The 8594-nt window shown below is 43.3% G+C and overlaps 1 protein-coding gene across 3 annotated transcripts in view; it reads right to left on the bottom strand.

The window, feature by feature from the left end:
• Nucleotides 1–3218, bottom strand: part of ACVR2A (activin A receptor type 2A) — a 56804-nt gene extending 53586 nt beyond the window's left edge. For 2 of the 3 annotated variants that reach the window (XM_083494217.1, XM_083494219.1), the window contains exon 1: nucleotides 93–3218. The gene's annotated coding sequence lies outside the window, so the exon portion shown is untranslated. Of the gene's footprint in view, nucleotides 1–31 lie in introns of all 3 variants that reach the window. The other variant, XM_083494218.1, reaches the window with a different exon arrangement.
• Between the last annotated feature and the right edge of the window lie 5376 nt (nucleotides 3219–8594).

Genomic DNA, 8594 nt, shown 5'->3' with positions numbered 1-8594 from the left:
CCTCGCTCTCGCCCCCTTGTGCCTCCCACACAACGGGCGGAGAAGAAGAAGAAGGGAGAGGGGCGACCACGGCGGACGACGAAGCCGACCACCACGACGGCGGCTCGACGCCTCCCTTCCTCTCTCCCGAGCCCCGCCGCCCCCTTTTCTCCTAGCTCTTCCTCCCCGGCTGCGAAAAAGAACCTGCTGCTCCGGCGTCCGGCCCGGCGGCGAGAAGGCGGCCGAGCCCAACTTTGCGCCCGCGGTGATGAAGTTGAAGAGCTGAGGAGCGGCAGGAGGAGGAGGAGGAAGGGCCGAGTCGAGCAGCTTCTCCTTCAGGACGACGCCGGAAGGGGAACGGCGAGCGGAGGAGGGCGAAAGGACCGGCTTTATCGTCCCCCAGATCCGGCTGGCAGCGCTGAGTGGCCCTCCCTACCTTGCTGCGCCCCTGTGGTAATTTCATAGCTACCCATTCACTTGCGTGGTGTCGAGAACAGACCCAAGATGGCGGCGCCCGGGCGATTGTTTTTGTTTCCTCTCCACCTCGCTTTTTTTTTTCTTCCTCCCTCCCTCTCTCTCTTTAACTCCCTCCCTCCCACCAACACCCTGCTCGCGCACGCGCACGCGCGCTCTCATCTACCCGGCTCGGCCGGCCCCAACAGCTGCCGTTTCATGGGCGCGCGCGCGCGCCACGGTTAGTGGGGGGGGGAGGAGTAGGAGGAAGAGAGATACGGGTTGGGGGGGTGGGGGCTCGCCTCCATTTGATTGGCAGCCCGAGCTAGCCACTGAGCTAAAAAGAGTAAGGGGCGGGAAAGGTTCAGCCTTGAACGTAGGCGGGTTCTGCTCCCGCCCCTGGATTCGACTCCACCCCTCAGCTGGGCGGGGTTCGGCCGCCGTGTTCCATGTCTTGGCATTTCTGGCAAGCGCTGAGGAAGGTGAGGCTTTGCTCGAAGCCCGGCAAGAAAGCAGGGGCTACGTTGCATGGTTGCCAGGCTTATACTGTAAACGCCAGACTCATTTAGTTCATTTTACTGGGGAACTCAGGGCTGCATTCCTAAGTGGGTCGTGCAGCCCCGAACCTTGTGCCCTGTTTACTCGGAAGTAAGCCCCGCGGAGTTCAGTCGTGCTTCTGAAGCAGCGTGCGCATAGGATGGCAGCCTTTGCTTGGGTCCATTAAGGCGACAGTCCTTTCAGCACCCTTTTCCCAGTGGTGCTGTGTAAGGCAGTTTTCAGGGGATTGGTGCGGTGTTTAAGAAGACACTTTCCCCTCTTTCCTTTATTTGTGCGCTTTCCCCATGCAGGTAAATTATGGGCAGTTGAGCTGTTCATTATGGATAAAACAAATGACCGATTAAGGCTGCAATGGTGTACCCATTTGCCTAGAAGTAAAAACTCAGTTGAACCCAGTCCTGCATCTGAGCATAAATGTATAGGATTTCATGGCATGCGACTTCAGTCATGGATGTCCAGCTAAATAAATACAGATTATTATTTTTTAAGTGATGAGGTTAGGGGGGGGCTGTTTATTTTGTGCAAGTCAAGGCCCATTACTTATATTTGAATGAGGGGAGTGTATTTGTCTTGCCTGGAGATGTGAGCTCTTTAAGAACATAAAGACAAGCATACTGGATCAGACCTGTGTCCCATCTAGTCCAGCTTCCTGTTCTCACAGTGGCCGACAAGATGCCTGTGGGAAACCTGCAACTGGACATGAGCACAGCAGCTCAAGTGAGAACTGCCCATAAAAAAATAATGGGGGAAACTAGGATTTTAGTGTAGCTGTAATGGTGCACCAGTGTATTCATCCACCAAATGAAAGGTGGCAGGAAGGACAGGAGTCCCTCTCTCTGGTATGAATGGCTCAGCCCATAATTTATCTGTTGCATGTGTTTGCCTCTCACTGAGCTATGGATTAGTAGCAGTGACTGAGGTTGCACAACAGGCAGGAAGAAGCTGCTGCTAATGACCCAAAAGTGAGGGTGAATTGAGCCTATGGAAAATGCAGAACGGCATGATTGAAACGTTCCTGGAAATTATCTACTTAAGTAACCATTGTTACTTGATAATTTCAATAATTTATATCCCACATTATCTTGTGGACTATTATTCAAAGCAGCTTACAGAAACATTGAAACAAGCACCACATAAATACACAACAATCTAATATGGCAGTAAGGAAATAAAATCACAATTTTGTAATTGCAATAAAACCCCTTCTGGTAGAAAATAAACACTAATGACCGCAGCATAAGAACATCAGTAGTTGACAAAGAAGCCAATCCAAGCATAAAAATCTTTGGTCACTGAGCATGTTCAGTCATATTTAGGCTATTCAAGGGAGCGTGCCCCTTTAGGTTTGTTTTTCTAAAGATTCTTTTGGTTCTGCATATCTCAGGGTTTCCCAGGTATGCCGATACCTCAACTCTTGTTTATCTTGCCTACATGGCTAGTTGGATTCAGCACCTGAATTCTCTGTTCCAGGGCATGATAATATTTATACCGCAGAAGATTTTAAAACACATTCCAGATGGCGCAGGTGGGAGTTGGTGTTCAGATGTAACATTGGACTCATTCAAGCTAGACAAAACACTTGAGGGGAGGGCATGGAGCATGGCCAGTTAGGGGCTTGGGTGTCAAGGGCGAAATGGCCTTGTGAGAGCCCTAAGGCCATAGTGAGAGGCCTGGAGGGCTGTAATTGGGTTCTAAGTCTTAGATTCCCTATCCATTTTAACCCAACCTTCACGAGGAAGACTACCATAGTCACATTTGACTAACAGTTTTGCAGTTGCAGTTCTCAAGCCATGGGTGGCTATTCCACCTAGCCAGCATCATTTGCTTGTGCATATGGTCCTTTGAAAAGTCCAATCACTTAAACATTCAGTTAAATTAGGAGCTCATGCAAAAGAAAAGCCAAATAAATTGACTGAATATTGTAGTATCAAATTTTCCATGGGTAGTTATAGTTCTTTCCTAAGGCTTAATGTAGTAGATGGATCTGCATTTTTTTATACCTAATGATGAGGGAAAACATTAAACTATGAAGGTAAAGCAAATATGGTAAAAACAATGTATAGATCAATCCTATGCTTGTCTATGCAGAAGTTCATCCCACTAAGTTTACTTTTTCCCAGGTAAGTATGTATTGGATAGCATCCTTACTGAGCTAAAATCAATGCAGCTGATGCCTTGTTAAATTTGAAATGAAAAGAAATTGCATTCTTTTTAAATAAACAATTTTAAAAAATCACTACTGATTCTTCATGAGTGGTTTATGTGAGTGGCTAAGGGAACTTCAGTTGTTCACTATCGTATGTGCTAGATAAGCCTTCCAGATGTTGTTGGACTGCAACTTTCATCACCAAAGGTTAGGGATGATGCGAATTGTAGTCTAATATTTGTAAGGTACTAGATTGGGAAAGGGTGCCCTAGATCAGGGGTTCCCAAACTGTGTTATGTGGGCCACCAGAAAACAATTTATAGCCTTTTCTTCCTCAGCATTTCATGGTGTTGGAATGTGCTAATAATAGGACTCAGTAAAACTTCCATCTTCCGGAACTATTCATAGCTTTCTATTTCACAAGCACTGGCATGGTATAATAGTGTACTTTTTAATCCAAGATCATGCTCCAAACAATGAGTACTAAACAGTAGGCAATATATTTTGAAGAAAACTTGCAACCCAGTAGGTTTATCATGTACTGCAAAGTATGTCTCCTTCCCCAATCCCAACTGAACCTGAATAGTTAATGTTTACCTTTATGCAGGATTATGGAGTTCTGGAAATAACAGGGTATATTGGAGCAGAATGGGTGCTTCCATTTCTGCTGAGGAACTTGGAATGAATTACAAATATTAATTAAATCTTGCAACACCCTGTTTAACCTGTAGTTTTGATATTCTTCTATCCCAACACTGAAACTCAACTTGTTCTGCAAGTTTATACTACAGCCCCATCAGGCTCAGCAGCTTCAGAATCATTACCTTGACGTTGGAGTAGAAAATTACAGACACAGATTTATCACGTTTACCATCAATCCCATACATTATATGCCATATATCACTGAACCTTTTCATTCCGGCCTGTTTGCTTTCTTCTTTTTAATGTAAGCAAATTAAGGAGATAGGGGTGTGTTTGTGTGTGTGTGTGTGTATTTTAGAATCTTGTTCTTGAACTTGAACCGAAATATAGTCTGTCCTCACTCTTCTTGGGCCCCTAACCATTAGGAAAGTGAGCATGGCTTTCCCCATAAGCCATCTCTGCTGATCCAGCTGTAAGTGATCACCAATGTGCTAATAACTTTCAACGACAGTACCAAACGCGTTCGGCATTGTAGAAACAGCGTGCATTTCCAGTATATCAAAATAAATCTCTTTTACTGGGAATATGCTCTCTTTGTAAAACAAAAACCAGTTACTATCAATGTGTTCCTAATGATTTTAGCAACAGTGTTCAAAATGTATAAACAAGCTAGCAAGACAAAAGAAAAGGCAACACTAGTCTTTAGGATTGCCATGGATGTATCTGGAGCTTGCTCGTCAATAAATAGGAAGAGGTATTTTGGGCTAACCTACAAAGCAGTCAGTTCCTAAAGGCATAATTTGGTTAACTGAAACTTTCCTACTTCTCACATTGTGGCTATGCAGACTTAGAATGGCAATTAGTAGTTTCTCACAATTCACCTGTTTCAAGAGGCATAAGCTAAAGTTGCAATCCTATACCCACCACTTGGTAGTACGCCCCATTAAACTAAATGGATGTACGTCCTCTCTGTTATTCTGCCCATTTCCACTGTGTGACATAAGACACCATTGTCCACTAATCCCAAGAAGTGAGAAGAATTAAATGAGCAGCATCTTATTTTACTTTTTTCAAAAAAATTTAAGGGATCAAATTTTACACCAAAATTTGAAGTTCTACCGTTACAATGAATAAATGAGTGAATGCAATATTGCAGTAAATTGTTTTGCAAACTGCCTGTGACATATTGTCAAATATTGACTGCTGCTGCATATCACCTGTCAGATACTGTCAAATGTTTGTGGCTGCCATGGACCACCTCTCAGATACTGGCTACTTCTGCATGTCAGCTAGTAGATCATGTTAAATACTTACTACTGCTGTAGGTTAGCCACCAAATATCTCTCTCACTTCTGGAAATCAGATTCCTCCCCCTCCCTACCCCCATCACCTTGTGCATGTCACCTGTCAAATAGTGAATTGTACTATAAAATCATGGTGATGAAGAACAGTTGCCAAATAGTAATACATCCAGAGAATATCCAGACAACATTTCACCACTAAACTCGGCAGAGGATCCTTTTAAGGACAATTGTTTAAAGCAAAGCAGTATCAACTTTTAAATAAATGTAACTTACAAAGGGCATAGGTCCCATTTCACACATTACTTTCAGCCCAACCCTAATCATATTTTCAGTGGGGTTTACTTTCAAATGACCAGCCTTTTTATATCACAGTCTTTGTCTACAGATAATTGGAAACATGAGTCACATTTCGGCAAGTCACTCAAAGAAAGGGAAGTGTGGACAGGTCTCTGGTTAGGACCAACTATTTTAGTATGTGCTTGTGAAATTTCTGTACTTAACTGCTTCGCTACTTGTGTGTCATATGGGGATGACATTACTTCTGTCATATATGTGCATGGACTTGTCCCAAATTCTCACCACAATCCACAGGTCAGAAGTACTATTTAAGGAATGGGGCCTAATGTTTGCATTGGCCATAAGCTTCAACTACATTCTCTACGAACAAAAGATGTGGGAGAGATGTGGTTCATGCCACCTCATAATTAAGTAATGTCAGATAACTATTACAATAATTAGCTATATTCATTATTCAAAATAGTCTTGATTTGAAATTCTGCATGATGTAAGAGTCCATCTGCAGAGTTAACCTCCTCACATATACATTTCACTTAAAATTAGATGTCCCAGAGTACGATCTGAGGGTATCTTAACGGCAACACCTTTCTGAAGTCAGGCAGGTCTGAGTCTAATCAGTGTCTCGATGGGCAGTCAACTGTGAACCACACGTGCAATATGTTGGGTTCCATGAAGCAAGAAAGATGGGATATAAATAATGTGTGATTGAATGCAAAGTAGATGGGGGAAAGAACAAGAAAAAGGGTATAATCAACTACACAAAAAGAATGAAAGGGCAGAAAAAACTTTTCCAATACAGAGAAGGAGTGATTGGGGCCCATCTGTAGATTGAAACAAATATATCTGAATATCTTTACAGACCAAATATCAAACTGATAGACATACGTGAGCTAGATATACGATATGCAATATCTTTATTGTCATTGTCCCATACAGAACAATGAAATGTTTGGCCTTAATGGAAAATAACAGGTAGCTAGTTTCCTGTTGAAAGGGTTTGAAATGTATAAAACAGAAATTTCAGTAAACTTAACAATATGCTAAGCCAAAGCCTCCAAGGGCACTGAAAAATGCTCAGGCTCTGGAAAACCTCCAGAAAGGGATGATTACACAATCGAAACTATGTGTAATAATGTCCTTTTAATATGTTGCATAGACAGGTGCATTCAAACAGTGTTCTTAGTCATCTAATGTCACAGTTAATTAGTCTGCCAACCAGGGCTGCTGTGCAAATGGTCCCAGGGCATGGTTGGAAGGCAAATACCACAGCAACCTTGATGAACCTTAGTCAGCGCCTAGATTGGAGATACCAACTTGAGTTACATGGAAGAAAGGTGGGGTAGACCTTATGTATTCATTTTAATTATTAATAAACACTCTTCGTTGTTTGCACAATCCCAACTCAAGCAATAACATTAAAATACAATAAAAGTATATTTATTTTAGGTATAGCTTAATATAAAAGCAAACAATATACAGTGGTACCTCTAATTATGAATGCGATCCATTTCGGGGTGCCATTCGCACCTCAAGAAGTCCATAAGTATAGTGCCGTTACTGCGCGTGCGAGAAGTGCGATAGAGTGCTTCTGTGCATGTGCGAAGCGCACAGATAGCTCCTGCGCATGCATGAAGTGCGCAGATTGCTTCTGTGCATGGGGTGAAACCCGGAAGTATATACTTCCGGGTTTGCCGTGTTCGCAACCTGAAACTCCTCAACATGAAGCGAACGCAACCAGAGGTATGACTGTACTAACAAAATACAGTGGTAACACGGGTAACAAACACCTCGGGTTACAAACACTTTGGGATACAAAATCTGCTAACCCGGAAGTAGTACCTCGGGTTAAGAACTTTACCTCAGGATGAGAACAGAAATTGTGCGCCGGCAGCGGGAGGCCCCATTAGCTAAAGTGGTACCTCAGGTTAAGAACAGTTTCAGGTTAAGAACGGACCTCCGGAACGAATTAAGTTCTTAACCCGAGGTACCACTGTAATTGCATCAGCCAAATGAGTGGCACCACTTTAGCCTATTGCAGAGGTTTCGCCATGAGTGTTGGTTTGATCACAACTCAGGAGAGGGCATTCCAGAGTTGGGGTGCTACTACTGAAAATAATTTATTTTTTATTATTACTTACAGTAATCCGGGTGCTCCCTCCAATTTTATTTTTTAATTTATTACTTACAGTATAGCCCACTCTTCATTGAATATTTTCAGTCCCTTCATGTGGAACAAAGCAATTATCATATAGTTGGGTCTAACATCAACTTAACAATTCTGTCATCAGGTAAATGAGGAAAAACTACAGTGACAAAATTTAGTATTTCCAATTTAACTAAATACCTAGGTGAAAACAAACAAAAGACATTCAAACCAAAGGTCTTAGCAACAGTTCCCACCCTGTTTTTCACAGCACAGCCCTTCCCTCTCCATCTCTCACACAGAGGAGGGTCCACTCTATGCCGGAAGAGTCTTACTCTGGGGCTTTTGAGTAACATGACACTTTTCCAACCATACTCTCCAACCCATCCAAGCTCTCTCACTCTGACAAGTGCCCAGCCCACAAACATCTGCACCCCTTATATGAAGCAAATAAGCTCCCTTCACCCCTTTCTCAGCACAATTTATTCAGAAGTAGTGGCTTTTACATGTAATCTAATTCCTCAGTTATGTCTATCATACCAGCCTATGCTTAACTCCTAACAGCAGGATAAATCCAGTCTCGGGGATAGTTTTGGATTTTCCTGGAAAATAATCCAGATGCCTATTTGCCCAGTGGTTAGACCAGTAGTTCTCAAAGTTTTCAAATAGCTAACGCACCTCACTGAGCAGGACCATTGCCTGATTTTCTTCCACTCACATCTCTCTAGATCCAACTCTGAAGGTTGGACCCAGATTTCACCTTCCACATATGAAAAAACGCTCCTGCCTGTGGAGGGCTTTTATCCATTGGAAGATTCCCACTGACTGATGGGAAGAGATTTCTGCTGATTTCGTCCTCTCCCTGCCACCCCCAGCAACACCTCCCACACCACAAAATAGTGTGAGATGTGGCCCTGGAGGGCTGCAGATGGTATCAGCAAAAGTCAGACACCCCTCTGCCAATAAGAGCAAAGTCTACAAAAGCACCCTCCTGTGAGCACATTGGGTTTCATCTCTGGAATGGGGAGGGAATCAGTTTCCAGCACTATCCTCCCTGTCACCCCCCCCCAAA

This window comes from Podarcis liolepis (assembly GCF_965112155.1).
Source record: "Podarcis liolepis genome assembly, chromosome: 1".
NCBI classification, from domain to species: domain Eukaryota; kingdom Metazoa; phylum Chordata; class Lepidosauria; order Squamata; family Lacertidae; genus Podarcis; species Podarcis liolepis.
This window is presented reverse-complemented; position numbering and strand designations above follow the sequence as displayed.